Source organism: Palaemon carinicauda, chromosome 19 (assembly GCF_036898095.1).
Source record: "Palaemon carinicauda isolate YSFRI2023 chromosome 19, ASM3689809v2, whole genome shotgun sequence".
NCBI lineage: Eukaryota > Metazoa > Arthropoda > Malacostraca > Decapoda > Palaemonidae > Palaemon > Palaemon carinicauda.
Window position 1 is genome coordinate 73,729,813 of NC_090743.1, and position 15,540 is coordinate 73,745,352.

Sequence of the window (15,540 nt, forward strand, 5' to 3'; positions counted from 1 at the left end):
ATCCCCTAATTCAAAATGTGCTTGCAAGTGAAGCGAGAATAAAATCCAAAATGTGGGAAACCTGGAATACGGAAGCGTCAGTACAATGAATTGTATTCACTAATCTTTGATAGTGTGGTTATGCCAAATCTTCATCACTAAATAACTTTGGTATGATACCCAGTGATGTTATGATAACGTGTTTTATTATGTTATATCTTTGTTGTCTAGATGTCCTGCCTTTCCTTCACACCACCTGCTCAGTGACTAGATTTTTTTTCCCCAGTGTTCTTTCATTATTCAAGCAATTTTTGTTCCAACATATTTATCATTGTCATCTCCAATTTTTTTTCTCTCCCTCTCTTTTTGTTTGCTGATATGTATGTTATCATCATTGTTAAGCGTCAATTCTATTGTGATTTTGTTACCCAGACCTTGGAACTCTGTGGTCAACCTGCTAATTGATGTTTATAATATATCACTGTTATTATTGCACATCTCATCTTTTTTTTATACCGATGTCAAAAGTGTAAGATCACTGTACCCTTATTGTAACTCTGTATATGGCTTTTGCTGAAATAAAGATTATTATTATATATATATATATATATGGACTTATATTACTATTTTGTCTTACATAATTGGAGGTTTGCATTGTGGAAAATTATTGTTTATACAAAATAATGGTACGTTTGAAAGGTTGAACGGCTGACCATGAATAGCAGAGGCAAGGTACAGTAACATTGCCCTAGCGAGCAGGACAGTGCTCTAGAGTCGAACCATACATACATATGATCAGCGCCCAAACATCTTCTCAACCCAAGTTATGGAGAGCCAAGCAATGGCTGTTGAAGACTCAGCAGGCAGACCTATAGGCTCCCCCAAACCTCCCATTCTCATCTCACAAGAATGGGGAGTTTACAGATAATACAAGACACTAACGAGTATGAGCGGGATTCGAACGCCAGTCAGGCGATCACCAGGCAGAGACGTTACATATTGGCCACAACAATAGCTTCAATAAAAACTATAACAACAATAAAAATGATGATATTAATAATGATAATAAAAAGGATAATTGAAACGGGTTGTCGTATTGTACTTGGTACGGTTGTCACTTAAAAATCAAACCTTTGTGTTGACAATGGAATTGCCGAAATACTTTACGTGACAGAAATATGCAGGCATAGAACCCTGCGTTTTATTACTTGCTTCCTGAATACAATTGTAATAAATGGAGGATATTTTGCATTTACCAAAGCAATTTTGAAAACTTACACCCATACTTTTTTACGGATATGTATTTTCAAAGTATCCACGCAAGTTCCGGTATGAATTATTATTTATACTGGAAATGTATATAATAATAATAATCAAACCACTGAATAGAAGATAATTTGATCTCATTCCGAGGTATATTTACAAAAATTGACAAGTGAGTTCTTTCTGTTGTTTGGCTAGACAAGAGTGATTACCTTATTTTATCGATGTTGTCTTTGTATTAAGGATGAAAATTTCTACTTGGACACCAGCTCCAGTTGATTTGCAAGGAATGAAAGAACTGACTACAGATGTTGAAATACAAGAGGCAAGGCAACTTTATTGGTAGAATATATTTGGGTTTGTTTAGCCGTTCTGATAATGTTCGTTTTATTTTTCCAAGGGCGTGTAGGCCTAGGCTGTAGTATTATTCCTGGGAAAAGAGAAAATTGCCCTCGCAGGTTTAAGATTTTTTTTTTTCTTTACTGAACTCAGCAACTTGGCCTTCTTGATTTTGGAAGATTAGCTGATCAATTGTTCATCGGATTCTATATGACTAGAGAAAAATACTTCCTTTCTAAGTGCCAAGATGAGTTGGGTAAATATCTTTTTTTTTCCATGATTCTTGCCAAGATACATCCTACACAAATGCAGAGTAATTTTTAGATTTGTTAAAGAAGTTACCTTCTCGAAGAAACTTAATGAAATTTCTTTGGTCTTTCTAATATCCTACTTAGTGCTATGCCTGGAATGTTTCTTTAAAATATAAGATTTAGTATCTAATCTTTTATTCTGTTTATAACCAAAGATATATTTTGACCAAGGGTGATCATAACTGTTGTGACGCCAGATAACCTAATAAAAGAGTAAAGGGGATTGAGGTGCTGACAGGCGGGAGATAGGATCAGGGAACTTTCACTCTCAGTATCTATGGTGATGGAGGTTTTCAAAGGACGTGCAATAACGATACAGAATGTGTTGTAGGCCTATCAACGAAAAACATATCTATGGGTAACAATGTTGTAAATGTAAAATTAGAATCCATAAATACAGATTAATGGTGATTTTCATAGCAATAAATGGTCACTCTGAAAACATTAATTGAGAGAGAGAGAGAGAGAGAGAGAGAGAGAGAGAGAGAGAGAGAGAGATGGATAATACCATCCAGTAGGCTAAATTGCGAACCCTTTACTTAAAAGCCTCAAATCTTGAGAGAGAATTGATGTGATATTTTCTATTGGGGGTTTACATCTGATTAAATTTAGGCTTTATCATGTAGTCAGCCAATAGACCAAAATTAAATATGAGTTTGCCCTTAAATCTAAGATCTCTTTCTTTTGTGGCATTAGTTTTTCTTGGATGAGGTTCTTTTCAAAAGATTGTATGTTCAGATAAAAAAAAAAAAAAAAACATGTACTATTTATTTATCTATTGGATTAATTTTGATTCTAAACATATTAGATTATTTACTTGGTTCTCCGGCAACAACATTACTGGCAGCCTCTATTTTCTTATTTCATTGTTTATCTTGTTCATCTGTTATGCCTCCAGTTTGTGTTTCATGTCTCCCACTTATTATTATTATTATTATTATTATTATTATTATTATTATTGTCATCTAAGCTATAATCCTAGTTGGAAAAGCTAATGCTATAAGCCCAAGTACTCGAACAAGGAAAATAGCCCAGTGTGGAAATGAAATAAGGAAACATAGTGTGCCTGGGAGTAGGCTAAAATTAATTTGATATCTCCTTAACAGGAGAACAGTAATTGATATATTAGACTTTCTGCTTTTTTATATTTTGATAAATTTTGTATTTCAACCAAACATTTTGTTATAGAATATATGAGAAAATCGAGGCTTTAATTCGTTAATCCTGACAGCAGTCATCAGGCTACACAAAATTGTACAAATCTGAGTTAGTTATAATAGCAAAGGGCATCGGCCAAATCCTGGTTAGGCTACCAGTTGTTACAAATTGATGTGATGTAAGCGGAAAAAGAATTAATACTTTTTGATACAAAGATTAGATTTATCTGGATCGCATTTCGCTTCATATTGGTTTTGCAGTTATCGAAGTAATACCTGCTGGGCTCCATACAAGATTGGGTTACAGTATTGTGTTTTACAGTGATTGTATTTTGAATTTGATATGCCCCATTGAATGTCTTACACTTCATGTGAAGTCTAATGATCAGATAATTGTGACACATAAGTCTAAAAATCTGATAATTACACCACAAAAGTCTGATATTCTTGATAATTTACACCACACATAGCTAGATAATGGTCCAGATAATCGCTCGAAACAGTGAGTCCAGCCTTAATAACCACGCTGGATCTTACGCACGATAAACAAACACGCAAGATCCAGACAATGACTTTCCTCGCCCACTAAAATACCACTAAACATCAATTAGACACGTCATTCGTCAACACAAACATTCATCACAGGCTGTGGGTGGTGACGCCAACGGTGATTGGTCGTTACTCAAGAAGGATCCTCCCAAAGGCGTGGCTATATACAATACTCACAGCAGGAGAGTCTGTTTACGATTCGTCGAACCAATCAGAAGAAAGGATATCAGGGAAGACTGCCATATGTTGCTATTTTGTAGGGGGGAGGATGATGGGCGGGGCTGATAATCAGTTGTAACTCGGATAAGGAGCAATTTGGCCGCAGTTCATCTTGAGGACGGTATAGTAGTGTTTATCAGCTTCGCGTTCTCCCCTCAGTGTTGGTGAGTGTTGGTGAACCTACAGTGTTTGTTTTTGACTTGCCATACCTAGAGTTTTGGATTGCCATCCAAGTGCTTTGCCTAAAAATAACAAAATAAGAACACACAGCAATCTCTTCAGACGCTGGAACTGCGGCAACCTCTATCGTCGTTTCGTCGCCGATGATCGGTAGAGTACTTTCTATTTATTTTGTTTTGAACGGTTTGTCACCGATTGGGCTCCTTAGGGTTTATGCCTCCCTTGCCGATTACCTTAAGTGCTTCCATATTTGGAAATGGACCGGAACTGTCTGGGCTAAAATTCATGGTCAGTATCCTAGGGAAGGGACCAAATAAAAATAGCGCAGAATATGTTGAGTTGGAATGTCCTTGGCGTTATCGTTCTATCTGCGATAGCCTATCAGTCCGGCGCTTTCAGGAAGAAAGTGACCTGGCGAATCCTACTTTGTTTTAATGCCGAGAAACTGAAAAGAAGTTGGAGGGTTTTTGACAGCTAATATTGATAAGATCTGTTTTTTTTTAATGTTTTTATAATACGAAGGAGTCCGTTAAACATAGAGCGTAGTGACTTGAGGAAAAGTGGCCTGGGGAATCTTACCTTGATTAAATACTAACAGCTAATATTCATAAGTAAGAAGAGTTGTTTATTATCTTTTTAATAAGAAGTTTTTCGTCAAACATTGAGCGTATTGATATCAGGAAAATATGGCTTGATGATTAAATGCCAACATACTAAAAAGTAGTTGGAGGGATATTGACAGGTAGGCTAATATTCATGAGGTTTTTTAAGTCGTATTTTTTACGACGAAGTAGCCCATCAAATATAAAGCGAATAACGTCACACACACACAAAAAAAAGTGGCCTAGTGAAACCTACTTTGATTAATTGCTAACAAACTGAAAAGCAGTTGAGGAGGGGCCCTGGTTATTGCCAGGTACTATTCATAAGAAGCGTTCTTTTTTTTTCCTTTTTTTACTACGAAGTAGCCCGTGGCATATAGATCGTATTATGCGAACTCAGCGGGTACAGGCACAATGGTTTCCTGTAAACAAAGGAATTTCTTCAAGTATGGCCATCATTCATTTTGATAGATGGCTTCAATGATCCCATTCGTTACTAGGTGATAGCAATACAGCTGATCGTGCATGGGTAATCATAGTGTATTAACTAATAGATAAGAACTTATGGGAACTTTCAAGTCATAAACTGATCATTTGAATAACAGCTGCTTACACCATATGTTTGTGAATAATCATGTTGAATGTGATTATGATAGTGAAAATAATGAGATTAGGACGAAGCACGTAATGAAGAAAATATCAAAAGAGACTCAAATCGTTCATAATACAGAATACGACGACGATAGTGTTATCTCATATAACACAATGAAAAATATGGGCAACTGTATGAAAATACAAATGCGGATACATGATTGCAAAGTAGTGTATTAAGGTTTCTTTATTTTCACTAAAAAAAAAAATGTGGGACCACCGATACAAATACTCCGGTATTTAATCGTATGAATTAATTGGTAATTAATTTTCATTAAGATATTGATAGTGACGAATTAGAGATATTATAAACATAATGAACGTGCTGCAATACATTATATTATCCATAGTTGGCTGGATTATATATCCAAAGGAGGACGGGGTCACTACATTAGCTCATTTCTTCAATTTGTTAGACACCGGAAGCGGGTTATGGATAGATATTATTATTATTATTATTATTATTATTATTATTATTATTATTATTATTATTATTATTATTATTATTATTGCTGTACGGGGTCTATAGATTAGCTCATTTCTGGAATGTTTGAAGTTATTTCCATGAAATACAAGATTTGTCAGTCACTGGAAACGGAGTCGATATTAGTAATAGTAGCAGCAGCAGTAGTAGTAGTAGTAATAGCAGTAGCTGTATTAGTAGTAGTAGTATTTGAGCTGATTCCAAGGCGACGGAGGTTTTCCGGGTTGAAGTTGTCCATGTAAGAATGTTTAATATAGAAAATTAGAATAAAAAAGCACTGGAATTAGTTATAAGCAGCTTTATTGTGGTTTTTGTTATCGCCAGTGGTATTAATATCATTAATATTGTCCTTGTCTTGATCATCATTATTTTCATTATCAAAGGATTTGTTAACGATGTAAAAAAATCCATCTGAATTGATGCCTATCGTTGATCATATAACATGATCTTAAGCAATAAATAGAACTTATTGTCAGGTTAATGTTGCCGCCATATTTTTATAATGTATTAATGTAGCTGAGAGCTGTTAATATGTACACACACACACACACACACACACATATATATATATATATATATATATATATATATATATATATATATATGTATATATATATATGTGTGTGTGTTTATATATATATATATATATATATATATATATATATGTGTGTGTGTGTGTGTGTTTATATATATATATATATATATATATATATATATATATATATATATATATATATATATATATATATTTACATATATATAAATATATATAAAGATATATAAAAGATTTAAGTTATTTCAAAGATCTATCGATAGCGAAAGACGATCAATTACGTTTAATTCCAAGAAAACCGTAATACGTTTGATTGATTGGAGCGTATTTTCTTTAGTAAACACGATAACGACCGCCTGCTAAATTTAATTACACACACCTTTTATTTTTTTTTATTTTAGACAAGTTTGTCTCGTTAATGGCTCATTGGACTGCCTTAACCATTATTCCCTTTCCAATCAAAAGATCTTTTCATCAATCAATAATTGAATTATAAATTATTTTGGTCATCAATAAAACTTGTTATCAATGCTTTATTTTATTATTATTATTATTATTATTATTATTATTATTATTATTATTATTATCATCATCATCATATAGGCTTCAATTCTAGTTGAAAAGCGGTATGCAGAAAGCCCACATAGCTTAACGGATAATAGCCCAATGAGAAAGAGAAATAATTTTATACTATAATGAGAGACTTGTGCTGGTTCATCATAAAAACATTCGCTGATGTTGGAACTTCTGAAGTTTCACCGATTCAACTGCTTGATTAGGAATATCATTCCACAGCTGGAATAAAACTTTAGTATTGAGCCTCATGATGGAGAAGGCCTGTCTATTAGAATTAACTGCATACCTAGTATTACGAACAGAATGGTCATGTCTAGGAAGATGTGTTTAATCAGAATTTTTATATGTACGGAAAAATAATATTGGACAGAAGTGGACCTTTAAGTAGTATTACTAATATTACGATCATTATTGTGTGTACTCTTACCTCAATGGAGTAAATCTGCATTGCTATTTTTCAGTTAATTTTGGAATTGATAAGGAGAATGGAGAGCTTTGAAAAGATCCAGATTAGCTCCTAGTTATAATTTGCCATTTGACGATGCGAATAAAGCTTACTGCTCACGATTTTTGACAAGGTAATATAATTTTATCAATATACAATATTATATATATATATATATATATATATATATATATATATATATATATATATATATACATACATACATACACACACATCAATATAATTATATATTACACATCTATGTAATTTTTATATATATATATATATATATATATATATATATATATATATATATATATGTATATATATACATATATATATGTGTGTATATATATACATATATACATATATATATATATATATATATATATATATATATATATATATATATATATATATATATATATATATATATAAGGCCCTTATCGGGGAGTTGTAAGAGATATATGTATTATTGATATTTTAATGAATCTTGCGTTTTATGTATGGTTATTTGATCTCAAATTTTATTCAAGTATTGAGGATTTATCATTGATCCCCATTTGATCCTAAATTCTATTTTAATGTATGTTTGATCACCGGTTTTTTTTTTTTTTTTTTTAATTGAAGTAATTTTTGTGGAATATATTAATCTATAATAGGTAACGTCCGCGAATTAAGTCCTCGTGTAGCTAATGTGAGTTTTCTTGGAATATTTCTTACATGAAACTTGAATACTGCGAAATAATAGTTTTAATTGTATTTACGTGAAAAATGGAACTATTTTTCTCATTTTTTACGTAGTTCACCGAAAATATCGCTGACAGCGATGGTCAAGTGTATATTATGATCTCTCTTCTTATGAAATATATCCAATCGCCAGACTTCTATCGCTGGTACATTTTTGATAGCTCCAAGTGTTATTTTATTTGGGTACTGGGAATACATTGTGCAATGTAGAAATGAAACACTGAGGCTACGCAAAGAATAATTGTCTTTGGGAACAGGGAAAACTATATAATTCGGAAAGGGAGAGACATGTAAACATTTGATCTATTTCAGTGTAAAAATAATATTATTTGATGATTGGGAGAGTGATGGTGATAATGATAACAACCTATAGGCAACGATTGAAACGAAGATTAGCACAGATCTTGTGCCATCGTCAATAACAAATTTAAAGTAGTTCAGTAAAACTTCAAAAGTTCAAACTTGCCGCAAATGTTTTAATGTTGTACAGGTTGACATACGTCTCTTTTTATATTTTATAAATGAAAGATCTTTTTAAATGTTGTTACTATTCTTAAAATATTCCACTAGTGTTTACTTCTCATATAGTTTTCTTTTTATTTCCTTTCCTCGCTGGGCTCTTTTTCCTTGTTGGAGCCCTTGGGTTTATAGCATCTTTCTTTCCCAACTAAGGTTGTAGCTTGGTTGGTAATAATAAGGATAATAGGAATGCGTTTACCAAAAGCATGCTACCTAAAACTTTTGATTTTCAATGATATTTACTCAGTTTACAAGATTAGTAATAATTTTTTTTTTCAAACGGGATAGTATTTGATAATCTGTGTCATTGCAGAAACAAAATTATCATTATTAATATTATTATTATTATTATTATTATTATTATTATTTTATTTTTATTAGCTAAGCTACAACCATACTTGGAAAAGCAGTATGCTATAAGTCCAAGGGCTCCACCAGGGAAAATAGCATAGTGAGGAAAGGAAATAAGTTACAAGCGACGCTTTAAAAGTGAAGAAAATTAAGAGAATCACTAATGCCGAAAATATACATCAAAGTAATTAATTATAAAAGAAATGCTTTAAAATTTACTTCCGTGGTACTGCTTATCGTACTGCGAAATCAAAGAGAAGTTAGTGGGACACTGACTCAGAAAATATACATTGAAGTAATTAAATATGATAGACACAGAGCACCGAAGTTATTTATTTAAGTAAATATAAATGAAGTTCTGGTAACTATTTGCTTCCGTGAGACTCGAAACGCTTGTAAAGTGTACATTTAAGTAAATATAAAAGAAACTCTGGTAAATATTGGTTTTCTTGATAATACAAAAGCTTGCATTAAAACACTCTGCTTGCCCTTCATAGCAGATTTAAGTTACATACTTCTAAGCATTTTATAGACTTCACTTTTTGGAACACGCTCATTAATCCACGATTTATAATCCACTGAGCTCTGAGTTATCAAACACGCTCGAAAGCGAATAGAAATTTCTGCTTTAAACTTTAAGCGGAGCCAGCAACCTAATTAGAGTTCTATAAAAGAATTCTCAAATGTATTGTAGAAGCCTAATTTAAAATGTAATGTGATGAATAATTCAGTAATTACTGCGGAACTCATTAAGAGTTTTAATTTCCAGTCTGTGTTACGTATCTTTAATCCGTCCACATGCCAGATTTAATTGTATTTTTATTTTGATGGAACTTTCAAGTATCTTTTTTATTCATACAGAAGTGTATGTCCTATATCTAGATTCTGATTAACACTGAAATCTTAATTTATTTATGCATATATCTAGATTATTATTTATTTACTATTATAATTGTATATATCTGTTATCTATACTGTATATATATATATATATATATATATATACACTGTATATATACATTTTACTTATATACATACCTGTTATTTCGTTATTATTTATATACCAGTTAACTTAAATATATGTGTATTTAATAAGTATATATATATATATATATATATATATATATATATATATATTTATATATATATAAATTTGTGTGTGCGTGTGTCTGTGTGTGTCTGTGTGTGTATATATGTATATATATATATATATATGTATATATATATATATATATATATATATATATATATATATATATATATATATATAAGCCATATAATATACACCTCATAATATCTGGATTCTCTCTACCTAGAGATCAGAGACCCAAGAGGGAATCAATTAAAAAATAATAGCTTCTGGTCAGCCGGGAAATCGAACCAGGGCCAAAGAAACTGAGGTTCTATTGACTTAGCAACTCAGCCACCACGTCAATGGAACCTTAGTTTCTTAGGCCCGGGTTCGAATCCCCGACCAACCAGAAACTATTTTCTTTTTTATTTGATTCCCCCTTGGGCCTCTGATCTCGAGGTAGAGAGAATCCAGATATTATTCAGTTGTATATTATATGGCTTATATGAATATGAAAAACCCCTCTAAATGTGCAAAATTATCATGTGTATATATATATATATATATATATATATATATATATATATATATATATATATATATATATATTTATATATATATATTCTGTTTACATATTTGTTATTTCAATACTATTCAACTATCAATTAGCTATAGTGAAGGTTGAGGCGTATCACCTATTCCATGCATTTGTGTTGTTATTCGCTTATATTACCTTTCATATTTTATTCCACAGTCATTATGAATTTTAAGAAATGCTTTCTTTTATTTTTTTTTTTTTTATAAAACTCAGTCATATTATTTATATTAATATTGGCAACGGATCATCTATTACCTAAATTTAAAAAATACTATTGAATATTGGCGGTAAAGGCCAGGAGGGAAATATTAGGACTGCAGGCAAATATGATCATCGTCTTGTTTACTTTTAAAACGGAAATGGAACAACAGATGGTTTGGACCGTAAAGTATAAGACTGTTTTTTTCATATAGATTTTTAAGCTTCGCAGTAAGGATTTTTAGAGTAAAATTAAACCAAATACGAACAGATATAATAATTTTTTTGTTTGCATAAAAGTTTACGTTGGTTAAAGAAATGGTTCCTTACAGAAGTCAAATATCTGTGAATTTGAGGAAAGATACGTTTTGTTTTGTTGGCCGCAATATTACTATGGAAGAACTGTTTGCTTCAAAAGCAACTCGCATGCAAATTTCGTTGAATCTTGACAATCAAAGTTAGGCGTGAAAATTAGCGTTCGTGTATGTAATTACAATTTTTTTTTTATTTCCGTAAATTTATGAAAGGGGATGTATTATTCTAGAGGCATTACGCAGTCCGCAAAATTTTAAGAACAAAAAATGGTAAGCAAAATTTTTAAAGAGAAATTTGTAAGCAAAATTTTGTTAAAAAAATATATATAAATGAATTAATAAATAAATAAATGAATAAATGTAAAATTAGAAAAAAAAATTAACCAAGATTTACGAATGGATTCGTAAAGACAATTATTTTATGATTTGTCATAACCAGCTGATGCCTTGAGAAAGTACCCGAAAATGGACTCATCTCAAAATGTATTATAGACTCTTTAAAATCCGCTGGAATCTATTGCAAATTGAGTTTCCTATGGAGAAATAAAAATAGCATCGCAAGATGATAGATAAATGGATTATGATAAAAAAAATCCATAATCAAAGATCATAAATCGTGTAGGAGAGATCAGTCAGTTTATTAATATTTTCATAACTTTCATAAATACTCCTTCATTATATTTCACTATTCTTTTACTGAAATACAAGGCCACGGAAACAAACTGAAAGAAAACATATAAATTTAATGGAGTTCAGTATTAGTTTCAGCTTAATTTTTCTCTTTAATTTTTACAGAATGTTTCATTAAAGATTCTGGTATGTAATGTACTAATGGCTGAGCTCATAGTTTTATATCCTTTCGTTCCCTTTTCTTGTTTTATGGTATTTTTGTCCTATATCATTGAAAATTCAGTTCCACAATGACGTATCTTAAATTTCCTCATAATTTTTAACCTAAATTTTGTAAATAATTATCTGATCATTGCAGGCCTTTTACTAACCCGGGCTCCTAGGTTCTAATTTTAATGGGTATTCATTCTTTTAGCCTCATGGCCGGTACAACGGTAACGCGTTTACCTAGTATTCGCATGACAGCAGATCGATCCCAGCCCGGGACTTTGGGTTTAACTTTTATACTGGGGAGGCCACTGCTGTGGTTGGGCACCAAGTTGGGAGTTGGGCTTGCCCGACTGACGTTCTGGTGAGCGTATTTTCTGAAGATATTGGAACTGAAATCAGACACCTTTTCCTTCATTTGTCTTATTTTAGTATATAACGATGTCATGTATAGGAAACTTGCCTTAACGAATACTAGTAGCTGTTGTAATAAAACACTAAATATCGGTAAAATTTCAGTAAGAATCCTTCATTAGTAGAAGCCATTGTAGCCTCTACCCAAATTGACGTCAAATAACAAAGGGAAAACTGTCCATTCATGTTATATGGCATTCATAGTGTGTTGCTAATGGCCGCTTATATAGATATATTCATTATTATTTTTCCGCTATTTGTAAGTATGGTATACTGTATGCAACATGTTTACTCCGTAATAACCTTTACAATTGTCTTGAATACTGAAGATTTTATATATTAGTTTTGTTATTATTATGATTGTTATTATTAATAAAACGATAATGGAAAAAAATTCAATGTTCATAACATCGAGTTTGCTATTTTCTTACTTCATCATCATTATTATTATCATCATTATTATTATTATTATTATTATTATTATTATTATTATTATTATTATTGTTGTTGTTGTTGTTGTTTCTGCTGCTGTTACTATTATTATTGAAATAGTAAGGGAAAAGATTCAGCTTGCTATTTTCGTTATTACATATCTGTATATTTGTCTCATCTATCTATCTTAGATCTCTGCTTAACTTTGAATTGTGAAATTATAAGTGTGGCTTAGTATCATATGAAATCCATTTCCCAATGAGAAACATTAGAATACAGAGCCTTTAAGGAAATTAATAAATTTGACATTACAAACTGGTACTTCAACCAGTCGGGTTTACAATGGGCTACCCGTCGATACATAATTTTTCCTTACAGAAATAGTCTGGACAAAAATTCTAGCGGGACAACATTCGTGTACTTGACCAAAAATTCTCTAAAATGTGATTTACAGAAAGTAAGTTTGACAAAAATGTGGGAAATGTAAAACCTAAAATAAAAACTTCAAAGTTGCAGCGAAGGTCTTTATGTTGAACAGGCTGACATAAATCTATCTTTATAGTAGGCTATATACATGGAAGGTATATTTTGATGTTGTTACTGTTCTTAGAATATTTTATATTGTTTATTACTCTCTTGTAGTTTGTTCATTTATTTATTCATTTCATTTCTTCACTGGGCTATTTTCCCTGTTAGAGCCCGTGGGCTTGTAGCACCTGATTTTCCAACTAGGGTTGTAACTTAGCTAATAATGAAAATAATAATAATAATAATAATAATAATAATGATAGTAATAATAATGATAATAATAATAATGATAGTAATAATAATAATAAAAATAATAATAATAATTATTATTATTATTATTATTATTATTATTATTTTTATTATAATAATAATAATAATAATAATATTAATAATGATAATAATAATAATAATGACCTTTCTTAAGAACAATCTGTTATATTGTAATACAGAATTTTGAACATCTTCTTTGAATCTAAATAAAGTAAATCTAACTAAGTCTATACATTTATAAAGAGGTGACCATTATTACTTTGTCCCAGCAGGGGAGCTATTTGCGCTACTGCAGGAGGGCGCTAAATAAACTCGTAATGTAGCGCTTACGACGCCAAGTATATAAAGCGCACTTTCTTTTATTAATCTGGCAGCTTCCTGCAGATCTGCCATATTTTATTTAGTTGGGACTCGTAGCTCTTATATTTTCTAAGTTTGAATGTTAAGAATCCTTATTATTATTATTATTATTATTATTATTATTATTATTATTATTATTATTATTATTATTATTATTATATTATCATTATTATAATTATGCTATTGACATTTATAAGAATCCAATTGTTTAGGACCCGGAGATTATTTTCTGGTTTCTTCTTCGATGTTGATTTCTTCCTTTTCCCCCCTAATTTTAGTTATCTTGTTACAGTTAAAAAAAAATTCTTCAAAATATTCAATATTGTAACATGAAAATTACAAAATTTTTTAAACCAAGTTCATTATGAATGCTAATAATTTACTTTTCAAAGTTTTAGTGTTGTTATTATAGGCCACGCTGTCTTACTTGCAGTTCGGAAGAAATCATTAAATTTAAGTAAACTATTTACGAATAGAAGCATGGGCTATTGTCTAGAAAGACTTTTAGCTGAATAAACCAAATAGATGATATTTTGCGCATTTTTGTCTCTTGTAGACCAACAAGATTAGAAGATGTATGTTATGGTAATTAACAAAGAGAGTTATTTTGATTATCGTAGGTACCGTAAAAAGGGTGTTCTTAGTATACTTATTGTTATTAATATTATCATTGATATTAATATTGATAATAATGTTTGTAGTGCCAATGTATTTTTTTTTTTTAGAATGGAAACTATAGCAAATTTCAAGCTTCCTAATTTCAGCTATCCTTTTCCTTATAAATATACAAAATACAAAGTACAAAATTCACTGCATAGGTCCCCAAAGGCTCTTTGCTCCTTCTTGCCCGAAACTATGATCCTTTTCTGACGAAATAATGAATATCTTCACTATAAGGATAAGCGTATACTGCAATGAATATCAAATGATGTTTTCAATATAAGGATAGTCCTATATGACGCTTAGCCTTTTGTATATTATTGCTAAATAGACGGAAAGTTAAAATTTATCTTTAAACAAAATGTTCGAGTTGATAATACTTTTGATAATGTTTCTTGGCATTATTCTCTTTCTGACTGAAGGGACTTCGGCGATTTCTCTACAAGACCCAGTTGTTGTCATTCGCGATTATCATTGGTTCTTTACAGCTAGTATTAAAGGAATAGAAGTGAATGGCACTAGGTAAACACAAGAACTAAGCTATGAGAATTATTTACACACACACACACACACACACACACACACACATATATATATATATATATATATATATATATATATATATATATATATATATATATATATATATATATATATACACATATATTAGGTAACCTGTTGGGATTAAATTGGAATAGAATATGTGTAGCATATAGAATATGTGGCATAGGTTCGACCGCTGGCCCGCGCAGAAGCATTTTCTTGTTATTCAGGCAGGGTGAATTTGATGTTTGAAAATATTTGTGGCTCAATATTTTGAAATATGAAAGTCAAATCTATACGTAACAAACAAGTATGCCTATGTATATATATATATATATATATATATATATATATATATATATATCTATATGTGTGTGTATGTATGT

At 30.8% G+C, this 15,540-nt stretch overlaps 1 protein-coding gene across 8 annotated transcripts in view; it reads left to right on the forward strand.

Moving 5' to 3' along the window:
• The first annotated feature begins 3,909 nt into the window (after nt 1–3,909).
• The window catches only part of LOC137658674 (transcription factor GATA-4-like), a 377,255-nt gene continuing 365,624 nt past the window's right edge, over nt 3,910–15,540 (forward strand). For 5 of the 8 annotated variants that reach the window (XM_068393628.1, XM_068393633.1, XM_068393635.1 and 2 more), the window contains exon 1: nt 3,913–4,147. The gene's annotated coding sequence lies outside the window, so the exon portion shown is untranslated. Of the gene's footprint in view, nt 4,148–15,540 lie in introns of all 8 variants that reach the window. The other 3 variants (XM_068393630.1, XM_068393634.1, XM_068393631.1) reach the window with 3 other exon arrangements.